Source organism: Bactrocera tryoni, chromosome 3 (assembly GCF_016617805.1).
Source record: "Bactrocera tryoni isolate S06 chromosome 3, CSIRO_BtryS06_freeze2, whole genome shotgun sequence".
Taxonomy (NCBI): domain Eukaryota; kingdom Metazoa; phylum Arthropoda; class Insecta; order Diptera; family Tephritidae; genus Bactrocera; species Bactrocera tryoni.
Genome location: NC_052501.1, coordinates 17,002,381 through 17,017,726, shown reverse-complemented (window position 1 = coordinate 17,017,726; position 15,346 = coordinate 17,002,381). Strand labels below are relative to the sequence as shown.

The 15,346-nt window shown below is 32.6% G+C and overlaps 1 protein-coding gene across 1 annotated transcript in view; it reads left to right on the top strand.

Annotated features, from left to right (window-relative positions):
• The window catches only part of LOC120773124, a 112,165-nt gene that overhangs the window by 69,355 nt on the left and 27,464 nt on the right, over positions 1–15,346 (top strand). The gene's annotated exons all lie outside the window — the stretch shown is intronic.

The following is a 15,346-nucleotide window of genomic DNA, read 5'->3' as shown; positions in this document are numbered from 1 at the left end:
CCACTTGTCATAAATGATTGTTCATTCTTTAGTTTTTATTACTGTGAATTTTGTATTGTCGACAGTTATTAGTAGAAGCAAGTCATTTGGCTAACTTTTGAAATGATTTAATATCTAGCAATGCGCTCGTAATAAAAATGATGTTATATATTGAAAAGTATTATTTTAGTGGGCGCTTCCTATTGCTCTTTTATGAGAACAGTTTCCATAAAAGACATTATTTTGCAAAAGTTGACTGATTTATTGTTAATTTGCGAAGCACAAAATGCATTGTCATGTTAAAGCCAGACTTATTAAATAATTAATAGAAATTCTTTCAATATTTCTTATGTGACTCGAGGTCAGACGAATTAAATGATGCTTATTAAGCTAAAAAATGGTTTAAAAAAATTGCATTACCTAAAAAATGCATTTCTAATGGTTAAAAAGTTACATGAGAATCCTCGTGTAAAAACAGCCTTTTTCCAACAATTTTCTCTCATATAAAAAATGAAATATTTTATTAGTAATTTTTATTGTTGCAAACATGCACTATTAGTAAAGAAATTCTGATATATTTGGACAAAAAAATATTTTAAACTCAACCATTGCGACGCCATTTCCGGTGACGCCTCGAAAAGAAGATGCGCCCGCGTTGGCAGGATAAGCCCTTACAGTATCATCTAAAGTGAAAAACACGTGTTTTAGTTGAAACATTAATTAAGAGCTTGGCCAAAAGGAAAAAAACTGAAAATTGGATTTTTAGCAGACATTTTTACAGAAAAATTAAAATTTCGCGAATTTTTTTCGGAAGCAGTATTTTCATTCTTTTTCCACACAAGCTGCTGGCATTTTTATAGCACTGCATCCAACGAGTTGTCAACTAATAGATTTTGGTCAGACGTATACCAATACTACGCTAGTTTAAGGGTTTAAACATTCAATAGTTGAATTATGAAACAAAACCTTCAGTCTTACTTGTATGAAACTTCAGAAATTTCAGCTAAAGGAAAGAAAGAAAGTTTCCAATATCTAAATAAGGTTATGAACATATATTAAAACAATCGCAGTCAAGTGCAATGCTATATAAAATATTAGAATATATAGAACAGAGTTAGATAAATTAATTCTTTTCACTCAAATTTATCAACAAATAGTTGTTGTTAGTAAAAATCTGCACCCTCTAGTTATTTCTTAGTCAAGAATATTAAGTTCTAAGCAGTTGTAATTTCTGACCATTTCGACATTGAATTTGAATGATTTTATAGGCATAACTTAAACAACTCTCAAAAACGTACTCATGTAGCTTGATGATCAGTAGCTTTCAGAGTGCCTCTTGAGATACATTAACATTTGCGATGAGGAAACTGCATAGTTTGGGGTGAAAAATCTTAAGTATTGGCACCTGCTGTTACACTTAACTGTCAAATAATAAAAATTAAAGATTTTTTATTCCACTAGACCGATAGATTTTATAACAAAAGATTCTTAAAAAACATTTCATACTTAAAATTTTATAGGAGTTGTTATGCCGTGACAACAAGTTCATTTTTGGTACATTTTATTCTGGGCCTATTCAAGATCCACTTGTGAGAGACTGACAGCAACAAAATTTTATGTAGTAATATCAAGTTTAGGATTGGTATGTAAATGTATTAATATAAATTTTTTTTTTCGAACAATTTTATACACTTTTAAAGGCATAGGGAAGAAAACTTATATCGAACACAAAGCAGAATTTGTAAGACTTACTCATACATATTACTAACAAGTAAGGAAGGGCTAAGTTCGGGTGTCACCGAACATTTTATACTCTCGCATGATAAAGTGATAATCGAGATTTCATGGATGGAATTCAAAATAGCGTTATATTGGAAGAAGGCGTGGCTGTGAACCGATTTCACCCATATTTCGTACATGTCATCAGGGTGTTAAGAAAATATTATGTACCGAATTTTATTGAAATCGGTCTAGTAGTTCCTGAGATATGGTTTTTGGTCCATAAGTGGGCGAGGCCGCGCCCGTTTTCAATTTTTAAAAACAGCCTGGGTGCAGCTTCCTTCTGCAATTTCTTCAGTAAAATTTAGTGTTCCTGACTTTTTTTGTTAGTCGGTTAACGCACTTTTAGTGATTTTCAACATAACCTATGTATGGGAGGTGGGCGTAGTTATTATCCGATTTCTTCCATTTTTGAACTGTATATGGAAATGCCTGAAGGAAACGACTCTGTAGAGTTTCGTTGACATAGCTATAGTAGTTTCCGAGATATGTACAAAAAACTCAGTAGGGGGCGGGGCCAAGTCCACTTTTCCAAAAAAATTGCGTACAAATATGCCCCTCCCTAATGCGATCCTTTGTGCCAAATTTCACTTTAATATCTTTATTTATGGCTTAGTTATGACACTTTATAGGTTTTCGGTTTCCGCCATTTTGTGGGCGTGGCAGTGAGCCGATTTTGCCCATCTTCGAACTTAACCTTCTTTTGGAGCCAAGAAATACGTGTACCAAGTTTCATCATGATATCTAAATTTTTACTCAAGTTACAGCTTGCACGGACGGACGGACAGACAGACATCCGGAATTCAACTCTACTTGTCACCCTGATCACTTTGGTATATATAACCCTATATCTGACTCTTTTAGTTTTAGGACTTACAAACAACCGTTATGTGAACAAAACTATAATACTCTCCTTAGCAACCTTGTTGCGAGAGTATAAAAATTATTACAAGGTCTTGTCTTTAATCAATTTGTTAAGTAAAATATTTTTTATTCGAAAAAGTTAAAAAAATAGTGTTTGAAAATCGACAGGTTTCCATCAAAAGCAGAGGGTCTCAACATCTCTTATGAATCGACTCAACACATTTTAGTTAATGTTTAGTGAATGAAGTTTGTCAATGATAGACTCATACCAAAAGACCTGAATCTTTTGCAAAAATGACATCGAGTAGAAAAAAAGCGATGCTTGACAAGGTAGCTGAGGGCTCATTCATCAAATATATCATTACACGTGATAAGACGTGGTTTTAGGAGTATTACGAGGAAACTGTCCAACAAGCTAACATATATCACTCCAAAAATCACCCGAAACCAAAAAAAATCGTTGAAAGTACTGAAGTCTTGCCCAGCCGAGTCTTATGTATAACAAAGTTTATGGTTTATATGTATATTACCTAAAGTGTACAATATCAAAAGTGAGGTTATGGTACTTTTTCATAAAAGGTGTTTTATAAGCTGCAAAAAAATATTTCCTACAGTAACACTATCTATTGAATATTGTAGTTCAAACAAAGTGTTTAAGCGTTCAGCGGAATATTACCAGATTTTTTCTCCTACTTCTTATTCTTATTCTTCTTTTTTTTATGCGTATTCTTCTCCTTCTATTCGTCTTTTTCCGCTTCTTAAGTATTTTCGTTTCGATAACCATATATTTTTGTTTGTTTATAAGGCTCAACCACCTCAAGAACGATATATTTTAATTGATACACTAATAAATAATAAACGATTTTTAAATAAACTCTCAACTCATTAGAATTAGCCCCTCAAAAATTTTCCATGCTCTATATATTATAAATACTTATATGTCTACTAATGGTTAGCTATATGAAGCGAAACAAATCGACATTTTTACGCTCAAACTGAAGTGATTTGTTTACCTTAACGCTTTTAAGCTTCTGCATATCATGTTCTATTCAGGCACTGTCTTGAGACGCTCGCACTTGGCGCCGAAATTCTATATATTTCAAACAATAACAAACACCAGTCTATATTTTTTGTCAAACTTGAAACAAACTGGAAATCGTGGCAGATAGTTCTGAAACTGGTCAAAGCACTGCAAGGTTTAGACATATAGACACGAATACATATTACCTCCACCACAAAAAATTAAAGGTAGACTGAGATGTGAATATGAGCAATTGTTTATTTACTTAAAAATCGTAGACATTATTTGGTTTGCTGCTGTAAATTGCTGTTTCACTGTTTGAGAGAAGCCATCACTAATTGCCAGCTAATGTCCAAAGTTCTTGACGCGCCACAGTGCTTGTGTGTCTCAGTGTGTTTACATAAACTCACACACATGCACATAGTTGCTTATGAGTGTTGTATAACTCCTTTATTAAATTTATAAGTACAACATTAAGATTTTTTTTGCATTAATCATTATAAGCATTTTAACAATAGTTGTGAGTTTTCCATGGCCTTGCCGTGGCCCAGTTTCATGTGTGCTATGCTATGTGCTGTTGTGTTATGTCGTGTTATGTACAACCCCGGAAGGTGTTAGTTTTTGCCGTTTGATTGCTATTGTTTTATTCTAAGCGCATTTCTTAACATATTCAAATTTAGCCTTTGTCGAATACTTTTTTTTTCAATTTATAAAAAATTTTTTTTTTGTTTCTTTTAATATTTTTTATATTTTTCTCATATTTATTTTGCCTAATTTTTCATAAAAAAACACATTTTCTTAAATATAAAATATAACCAAAAATCTGGCACAAAGCATTTTTCGTTTTTTTTTTTTTGTTTCTGGTTTTTATTTGTTTTTGTTTTTATTGTTTGTTTTGTTTATACTTAATGTAATTTAAATTTAGTGTGTCGTAAACTACAAGGTAAATGACATAGGAAGCGTTCTAGCTGCGCGCCATTCGTCTCTAGTTGTTTTCTTGTACTTGAAATTGTTGTTGCTGTTGGTTTTTTAACGCTTGATAGCGTTTCGGCAAAAGTTGTATTTAAAAATGTTTGTTGTTTCGCTTAATTGCATAAGGAATTTGCTTGTTTTGCCCGAAACTGGGTTAATGTGCGCACACCTATACATACATACATACAGCTAAACTTATCAGTCAACTAAATTTATGTTGCGTTTTTTTAATTTTCTTTTTGTTGTTTTCAATTATAGTGCAATTAAAATGTGAAATCAGGCTTGTTTAGCGCAGACGCGCAATACCAACTCAAGTGCACTAAATTCAATTACAAAGCTGCATATGTTTGTAAGTCTCTATGACAATGTTTTGTAGCAAATTATAATTTAAATCTAATTAAAGACATTTAAATAGCGGAGTGACTGTTTTTAATTAGATTTGAAATACTAAAATTATGATTTAGGCCAATGCCGAGATGTTTTAAGAAAAAAACGGCCTTAATTTCCGGCGGAAGTAAACTTTTTATATACCGTAAAATATTTACAAAGCTAAATGAAGAAAAAAATTAAAATTTTAGTCATTTTTAGCAATTTTGAATGAATTTAAAGCATTATTATTTGCTAGCTAGGGCTTACGCTCATTATAAGCGCTTTAATACTCATAGGAACTTCATGTTTTGCTATAAGTACCAAAGCGCTTATAATGCGCCTAAACTCTCACTAGTGTGAAAACATTTCATATTTTTACCATCAATTCAAAACTGACTCAGACTGGTCCATATGAACTGCGCTCCTGAACCAAATCGATTAAGAAATTACCGATTTTTAGTACAAGCATTTTCAGCTTCCTGCGAAGTATGATCTCCATATGTCAATTAGTATTTGTTTGGCAGCTCTTTGTTTACGACGCGAAACGTTAGTCTGGAAATTTTATAAAAAAAAAAATTGTTAATATTGGGTAGTCGAAAAAGTCTTTTCGTATTTCTAATCAAATTTCAACATATTTTTTTATATTTATACTAATAAATAAAAAACAAATATATACCATTTTGGTCGACCACTTTTTGCCATTTTTCCGAGACATTATTCCATTAGTGTAAAACTTTCATTAGTGTAAATCGAAATTCCGAAATTTCCAAAACGGAAGTGAGCGAACCATTGTTATGCCATACGAACTGATACAGCATCGTCTCCGTAAATTTCACAAGTTGCACCGATGGATTGTGTGGCATTATTCGCTTTTTTATACAAAAATTTCAAAATATAGAGAATTTCTTCATTATTTTCACTAATTTTTGAACAGCTGTAACTTTTTTTCAACTTCCCCGAATTTGATTCTTTCGCAGTTCAATGAAGCTTTGCAACACTACATGGTATGACACAATATGATTGGTAGCACTGGAGATATACGACTGCAACAACATTTATTGACAAAATACGAAAAGACTTTTTCGACTACCAAATAGTTTGCTTTAAAATGTTTGTGTTCCAATGGCATCACGGCTAGGAAATCGTTGAAAATGTTGCGCAACTTTTTTGCTGATTATATTTTACCACGAACACAAACAAGTATTTAAGTGACACAAAGCATTCATTGAATAGCGTGAAGACATTGAAAACTTGTCTCATGCGAGTAACCCTTTCTCTGCTGTTAATGGCGATAACGTCGAAAAAGTTAGAGAATCAGTGCTGAAATCAGCAAGCGGATCTAAACATCTCTTATAGGTCAACTCAAGATATTTTTGGTTAATGTTTTGGGTATGCAGCGAGTCAATGCTGGACTCGTCACGATTTTTTAGGTCGAGTTCGCAAAAGAGATGCTTGACAAGATAGCTGAGCACCCTAAGTTCAAAAAACGTATCATTACAGGCAATCTGGTATGGGTTTATGGTTATGACGTCAATAAGTCGAAGTCGGTCAAAAATCAAGTTGATGCTCAACGTTTTCTTTGCTTACCATGGTGTGGCTCACGGTGTTAAACGAGCAATAAGGATTACTACTTGAACATTTCAAGGCGTCTACATGAAGCAATTCATCGTAAATGGCCATTGCAGAATATTCATGGATTTTTCACCACTATATTGCACCGTCATATTCGAGTAAGATTGTGACTGACTTCTTGTCCAAATGAAATCCTTGCTCAGTCACAGTGTTCATCAGATTTTACTGCCAGTGATTTTTTTCTGTTTTTAAAACTGAAAAATGCACAATGAGTTCGTTAAAACCATTCAAAATACCGTGAAAATGTTCTTTTTTATTTTTTGTTGCCAATCCTTGTCAAATTTGGCCGGCTGGTATGAACTGTGTTAACTATATCAAATTTAATGATGCACGTTGTCGTATTAACGATATTCTTGAACAAAAATGCCAATTTAGTGGATATCCAAATTATACTATGGTTTGCAAAGAGGTGGCCAGTGTCATGAGGAAAGTCATTGTACGCAGGACATACAAGTATATTAGGGGTCTGTTCAGGATAAGTAGGAGTTTATGGGGATATACCAGTGTGACGCATGAAAAATTAGGCGATTTTCGTGAATTTTTATAAGAGAAAGTAAGATATTGAATATTTCGAACTTCTTTGAACGTAATGAGGTATATTTTCAACTATATTTTAAGACTTTTTTTTTACAAAAATGTTGAAAAATAACGGAGTAATGGGCGGTCTTCGGAGGTGCCAAAAAAAAGTGCCCCAATTGCTGGCATGATTCCGGCCAAATGAATAGCTGAAACAGAAAAAATTTAAAATTTTATTAAACTTAAAGGTATTTCCTATACAATCACCTGCGATCTTTGAAAAATATCAATAGTTAACAAAATGGCGTCACTTTGAAAAAAAAATCGTTTTCTTAGATAAAAAATCATCGTTTTTTTAATGCCAAATTGACTATTTTCAACCAATCAAAAGGATCGTAGGTCATTGTATAGTAAATGTACTGAAAAATACGCAGTTTTAATTTGAAGTCGATCGGTCAATTTTTCATAAGTTTCACTTATATATGTTTGCACCTCCTAGCGGTCGCTCTTTAGAACGCTGCCATCCAAAAACTATTTAAGATACGACCTTCCCGATTTCACAGGATATTTATCGAAAAAGCAAATAATTTTTTTTTTTTATGAAAATGTCACACTGGTATAGCCCCTTAAGCTGCTACATCACCAGCTATATTTACATAATCTAGGGCGAAGATAATAAGTTCTTCACCAAAGCAAATGTGGCTCTGTTAAATAGGTCGAAAACAACCATAATCAAGCGAGGTCTCCGACTTTCGAAGTACTGGTTGCTTAAGTATGTTAGAACCAGCAAGTAACTGCCATTATCAGACTTCTTTGAGAAAAAATTACTTCTCTCCGTCGGCGCGTGTACTCCGCTCCCTCCTCATATAAAGGTAAAAAACGCTCGTATGTTATTATGTGGCTAATTTGCAAGGTTATTGGAACACACTACAGCAAATTAAATCAGTTAGCCATTCTGATCTGGCAAATATTTACATAATTCAGTATAGTTCTCAGACTCAGACTCAGACAAAATTAACTGAAAATAAAAAGCATAAAAAATAATAAAAGCTAACAAACCTTTTAATAAATAAAAACATGTCGCTAAAATCTAGGTGGAGACAATATTTATGGTGTTAAATTGTTAAACACACTCCAAAGCATAACAAAGGCATACATATGTATATACATACGAACATAATAAGCTACTATTTTTGCGCTAAAAGACCTCACAAATGTATGATTTAACGCTATTAAGTATCGGACACACCTTTCAAAGAGCAGTCAATACCTATAATAACTCAAGCAAACACATTAATATAAGACAAAAGCAACAACAAAAGAATTATGTCGCTTCAAATTAAACGCTTTCAACATGCGCATTAATTATTTTTCGTTGGGAGCTAATAATAATAATTAAAATAAGAAAGAGCGCTAAAAATAGCGAAGAGTGTAGAGTTGCCACACGCAGCTCGGCTTTCGTTAATGACACTCACACATGCGTGTTTGCTATCCTGTTAGCAATATGCCGATATGCAAATTTTCTGATGGAAATATATATATTATATGCATATATGTTTACTAGTATATACATATGTAAATAAAATTCTTATTTAGTTTCTGCTCATACTTTTTCTTCTTGGCTCTGCCTTTAGTACCCAGTGCTTAGAACAGCTGAGCTCATCGCTTAGAATGTACGAGAGGCATTCGTTTGGCGTCAATAGTTTATTCACCTTCAGTAGAACTATTTTCCACTACTAAAAGAAAGATGCAAACACACATACTTATACACAGTATATAGCATATCGCATATAATTAACTAAATCGATACCGATAAAGAATTGAAAAATAAATACAAAGCTTCTGCATTCTTTGGCTTAGAAATTTGAACGCTTCGACGTTCTGCTTGACTACATGTTTATATGTTTATTTAAATACTGTATTTCATACATAGACAAATAGGTTGTTTTAGATTGTAGAAGTGAAGGTAGTCGATAAAATAAACTTCAACAATCAAATTTGCATAAAACAAACTTACTTACTTATATACATACATACTTTATACACAGAGTATATTTTTCGTTTCTTTGCCTTTCTATTAACGCGTGATATCTGCAAGCCACACGCTTCATCTCGATTGTTTTCTTAGTTTTATTATTGTGTCTCTTTTGCGATTGACTTAAATGATATTGAAATATACGAAGAGGAGAGCCTTAGTAATATATCACACCTATGCGAAGACACCAACACATCTAAATATAGGCAAATGAGACATTTAGGGTTCAAAGTTGTTAAAAATATATTTGCAGCTAAAGTAGTTGCCATATATTTAAAGATATGAAGACACAAAGAAAGACAAGAAAACAAAAACTCTACTCACCGAGGAGACTTACAAAGACTTATAGTTGACAATACCAAATACTTTTGGAAAGGCTTGGTACCTGTTCAAATATTTGATTTCAATAGCTAAGTCCAAATCAAGAAGTTACATTTCATCGCTTATTTTAATTAAAACAAAAAATTAAGCAAATATTGCAAAAAAAGCTTTAAGCTGGAAACTATTTTTGAGATGGGTTGCCACCTGTTCGAAAAATGTTTATTCAAAATGTAAAAAATTGTCAAATATATTACTTTTATGAAAGTTTTCGCTAAAATATTTTTGAAGGGTTGCCACCCGCTCGAAAATTGTTAAGTCAAAAAACATTTGGAATGTAAAAAATAATCAAAGAGATTACTTTTATGAAATTTTTCGTTAAAAATATTTTTCAAGGGTTGCCACCTGTTCGAAATAAAAACAAAATGTTTGGAGTATGAAAAATTTTAATCAAACAGATTTATTTTACGAAAATTTTCGCTAAAAATATTTTTTAAGTGTTGCCAAATGTTGAAAATTTGCGTAAACGAAATTGACCTAAAAAGTGAAATATTAAAATAAGAGCATTGAAAAAAGTATTTCTAAACCGAATTTCTGCAGGCACTGTGGTTAAGGAAAGTTGTCGTATATTTCAGAAATGTTTAATGCTTCAGTTGGAATTAAAATAAAAAAAAAACGTGGATGCTCATACAAATATGTATATTTCAATATAATCAGCAGCTTATTATTATTATAATTGATTATTAAAAGATATAAAGTAAAAATATTCAAAATGACTGACATTTTCAATTCAATACACATGATTACATATACTTCTCTTTGAACTAGACTACAACTACATAGTTACATGTAATTATATGCTTAAACCTTTATTTTATTATAGTCACAATTTAAGTATTAAGGAGGACAACAATTACATGATATTATAATGAGTTTTGCCTAGAGTAATCTGAAATTGGTGACTGATGATTTTATGAAAAATCATAAAAATAAAGAAGCCTTTTGAAGCACACTCTCTCCAGAACATAGAGTTTAATTGATTTCCGAGTTAGTTGAAACTAGTTCAAAACGAACTAGACTGAAACTAACCATATTGAAAGAGATAACAAAATAAACTCTATCCATTAAGATTTTGTTGTTACGAAGTGCACATATAAAATTATAATAACACGAAATATATTAAAAGGGAGTAGTTACTAACTAATAACAAAGTAATGAGTGACCAAAATAACTTAAAAATCATATGTATAGCTGAAATAGCAACTGAAGTGGAGTAGTTACAAACTAGTGACAATGTAATGGGTTACGAAACGAGTTATAAACTCCGAAAAGTTTTAAAATCGAATCACTATACTGCTATACACTAGCTATATGCTGCTATAGCAACTGAACTATCGAAATCGAGTTCCTCTATGAAACTTTATATTTGTGAAGGGTTCAACCGGTACGGATTTTTTCATAATATCAATTTAATTTTTCTTCTTTCTTCTATTTATTTCATTTTATTTTAATAAAAGAAAGTTAAAAATACATTTTACAATACTTAATAAAATAATTAAATACGGGGCAGCAAACCCCTTAAAACTCACCAACAATTTATTAGTTTCCCACGAGCAAAAGTTAAATACAGGCGCTTCTACCCTTGTATACTTAATACTAACAATTTATCGCAGCTTTCGCTGCCCAAAGTTATCTCATACTTATTTTACAAACAAAAATCTTCAACTACAATAACAACAAAACACGATTATTTATGCAATTTGCAACGCAAGTAATAATTTATATATCTGTGGTGACTTAACACGACATTTGATTTCTATTAATACCACTCATGTTTCTCATTTTAATCTTTTAACTTAAAACCGACACTCTACTATCTAAATAATTTGCAAAATGGCAATGAATAACAATAAAAGGTTTATATTTGCATGTCGCGCCATTCGCTAAGCTAAATCGTTTATAAAGTTGTTGCTTTTCAAACTGCAATTTTTGTTGTTACTAGTTCATTTGCTGTTTTTGTTGGCAGCTTACCTCTTCCTTCTTTGCACGCTCATTCATGTACACGCTTTGCGTTGCTGCACTTGATTACAACAACAACATTGGCGACTTGATTTTGCTCCAAAGCGAATTTGCTCGTCTTCACCTGAAGCTGCCAGCTACCACTATCACTATTTGTGTTATTTCTTTAAGTATTTTCTTTCCACCATGTACCATATAAAAACAAACAAGCGATTTGCTGCCGGTTTGGTGAAATACCAGAAATCAAATGCGGTGAACCGCAGCCAATGTGTTAAGAGTCGTGCTCCCAGTTTGCCTTTATTTGTGATTAGTTGACTTCTCTGGTACTTTTCGGCTTTTATGCACTTCAATCAAAAGGCTTGGCAGCATGTTTTTGCCAGAAATTTCCTTAGCGTACCGTTAGCTGTTTACTTTTTTATGGTTCGTGACTTTCTAGTAGACTTTTTGGTATAAATTTGTTGGCGCATTTTATCTGCTGCTCATAAAATTAATTTCACCTAAGCACTCAGCAGCAATTTTATAACTATTTACTTATGTGAGTCAATATAAAATGCGCTAAGCAATGATATCCGCGCATTAAAAAGCATTACTGGCCGCGCATTACACTTAACCAACGAAAATACGAAAGACTTAAGCGACAAACTCGTTTTCTAGCTGAGCATATTAATGCTGATTAAACATGTTTAAATGAAGATTTCGCGCACAAATGACGCACAAAGTAAAATAAAACAAATATTTGAGGTGTTTTCTACTTTATTTACTATTTCATTAATTTTTAATTTTTTTTATTTTGATGTTTTTTTTAATTTTACTTTTTTTTACCTAACCAACTACAAATGGGTGTGGGCACGTGCATGTGCTTTGTTGCACCATCGTCTGTTTTTTTCTTCGTCTTTCGCATAACCCTTATATTATCGCCAACCTGTAGCATAGCTGTGTCATGAGTTCATGTGTTACCATAACTGTGCGCCAAGACAAAGCGCAGACAAATTTGTGGTGTAAAATTTGAACGCCCACAAATTGCTGCTTGTCATTAGATGCAAGTTGCGATAAATTTTATTGTTGTTGTTATTGCTACAGTATCTTTGACAGCATGTCTATGTGATACATGAGTGTCGGTTATGCGAATTTTTAATTTTCGGCAATAAATTAAGTTATTAAAGGAAATATTAAAGTTGTGATTTGATAGCAAGTTATGTCATCAGATAAAAATACATTAGGTTTGAGCATTTTTAATAGGCAGAGAGTTTTAAAAATAAAATAAATTAACACAATATTATTATAAAATATATTTTTTGGCTTTACATGCCTTTTCAGCAGCATACATTTATTCTGAATAAGAAATAATACTTAAAATAAAATCTTAGCATTCCAACATAATTCCCCAGCTCCATTATCTAATGGAAATATATATCATAAAAAACTCAAAAAATAAAAATATCCCCTTTCTAAGAATTATCCATGCATTTACAAGGATTTTTTTTTGACTGCAACAACAACTACGTTACACAATTATACAGTGACAAGTCTTATGCAAGCAAAATTTTAGCATAAAGCAAAGTCCATGCCGCAATATGTGCAAAGCAATAGTCAATTTGTAATGCATGCTTTTTAAGTTATCTCAACTGAGTTTTCTTTAAAAGAAAATCATGTTTAGTAGCTGCAAATTGTCGTACATGACTGTAAAACGTTGTTATGTAACTGCACTGAAGCCACAAGTATTTGGTAATGGTTATAAAGGTTCGTGTTATCGATGAAGACTGCATTGCTTGAAGTCTCTCAAAGACGTGTTTGAATAGATAACACGACAGTAAGTTGAAAATTCCTTTTGTTATGAAGGAAAATAAATTTGTTTAAAACCCAGGGATAAACTATGTGAAGGCTTTAATACTGGCATTTTGTTGATAATAAGTACCAAATTCACTATTTTAAGACCAGTTACGAAGAATTAAAAATAATTGCTTTAAATAGCTACGTTTACTGCAAATGCTTACAATTGAAGTAGTTATAAAATGGTCTGCCAATACTTGCTTTTTACTAACTTTTTATGCATATTTCAAAATTATTGTTAACCTTTATTATATCAAGGGAGATTCATTTCGAGATTCCCTACTTTTTTAAAGAAAAAACAACGAAACTTCAAATTTAATGGGGAATGTTTGTTATCATTCAAGAATGTCCTTCTTTGGCATTTATTTTTTGAAAAGTATCTCTTTCAAATGTTGGCCGCATCTAAATCTTAGATGGTCCATACGTTAAGTCCAATTTTCAACGACTCGTTTGAGCATTTCGACTGGTAACTTACGAATGACACGCGGGATCTTTTCTCCAAGGCTTGAATAAAAACGGAATTGTCCGCATAGACTTTAGGCTTTACATATCCTCACAGGAAAATATCTATCGATGCGATATCGTACGATCATGGTGGTCAATCGACCTGCACAAAACGTGAAACTATCTGCTTACTGAAGTGTTTTCTACATAAATCCATTGATTGATGCGATTTATGAAAAATGGCGCCATCATGTTGAAACCAAATGTCGCCGAGATCGCGAGCTTCAATTTCAGGCATCAAATATTCGGTTATCATGGCGCGATAACGGTTGTCATTGACGGTTACATTCTCACCGTCATCAGTTTTGAAGATATATGTACCGATGATTCCACTGGCCCACAAACCATACCAAAACTTTGTTTTTTCTGGATGGAATGGCTTCTCTTGAATCTCTTGAGATTGTTCTTCGTCCCAAATGCGGCAATTTTGCTTGTTACATACCCATTAAGCCAGAAGTGGGTTTCACTCTTCACTCCACTTGCACATATGCTTGATGATCCTGCATGTTTTTAATGCTTTCCATCTCATACCGATTAGTCTGTAGTCGTTCCTATAGTTTTTAGCGACATATACAATACCATTATTCAGAAGCTAGACGGATGACATGTTTATTGTATATAGATATATGGATTTGTATTTTATATATGTTAGATATATTATATACATTTTAAGGCTTATTGAACAAATATTTTCTGGCCATATTCTAACTGGTTTCAAACAGAGCAGTTCCCGACTAGATTCAACAAAAAGCTTTAAAGCAATTTTTCAAAATTATAAAATATGTAACTTAAAAAAATCCATCAGGCATTCATCCATTTTTATGCATTCAGGAGATAATGCACTTAATACACACCTCAAATGTAAAAACACGTCAATGGAAACTCTAAAATTGTTTTACTAAATTATTTTCACCTAATAACTACTAAAAATTTAACAAAAAATTTAAATCTGTTTATCAATAAAAAAAACTGAAAGACACACCTGCATTTGACTGCAATCAAGCATATAAATAATTATTGTGAAACTCTGCGAAAATATTATTTCCCAACAGTTTTTCACAACATTTTCGTTTCATTTTCAATATATTTTCAATTTAATTAACCGAATTCCGCAAGAAATGCGCGCGAGTAAAGCGATTTTCGAGTGGTTGCTAAGATTTTTCGCACACACAAGCGTTAGCAGGCATTTACACATACAAATATACACGCACACACACTCGCTGGCATTTATGTGCATAGCTTGCGCCATTGACAGCAAATAAACAAAACCATATATGTGTGTTTGCACATACCTATGCGTATGTATATAACTCATTCACTTGCATTTTTTGTGCTCTTATGGCATGTCTTCGCAGCGACTTCACGACGCACGCGTGCAGTCATTCACGTGCATCAATCTTAAGACCGCACCATACACACCAGCCAGCCAACAGCCGCACGTTGCAAGCTTCAATACAATGCAACCGAGCAACACAAATCATGCAGTTGCTGCCACTCGGCGGTCGCTC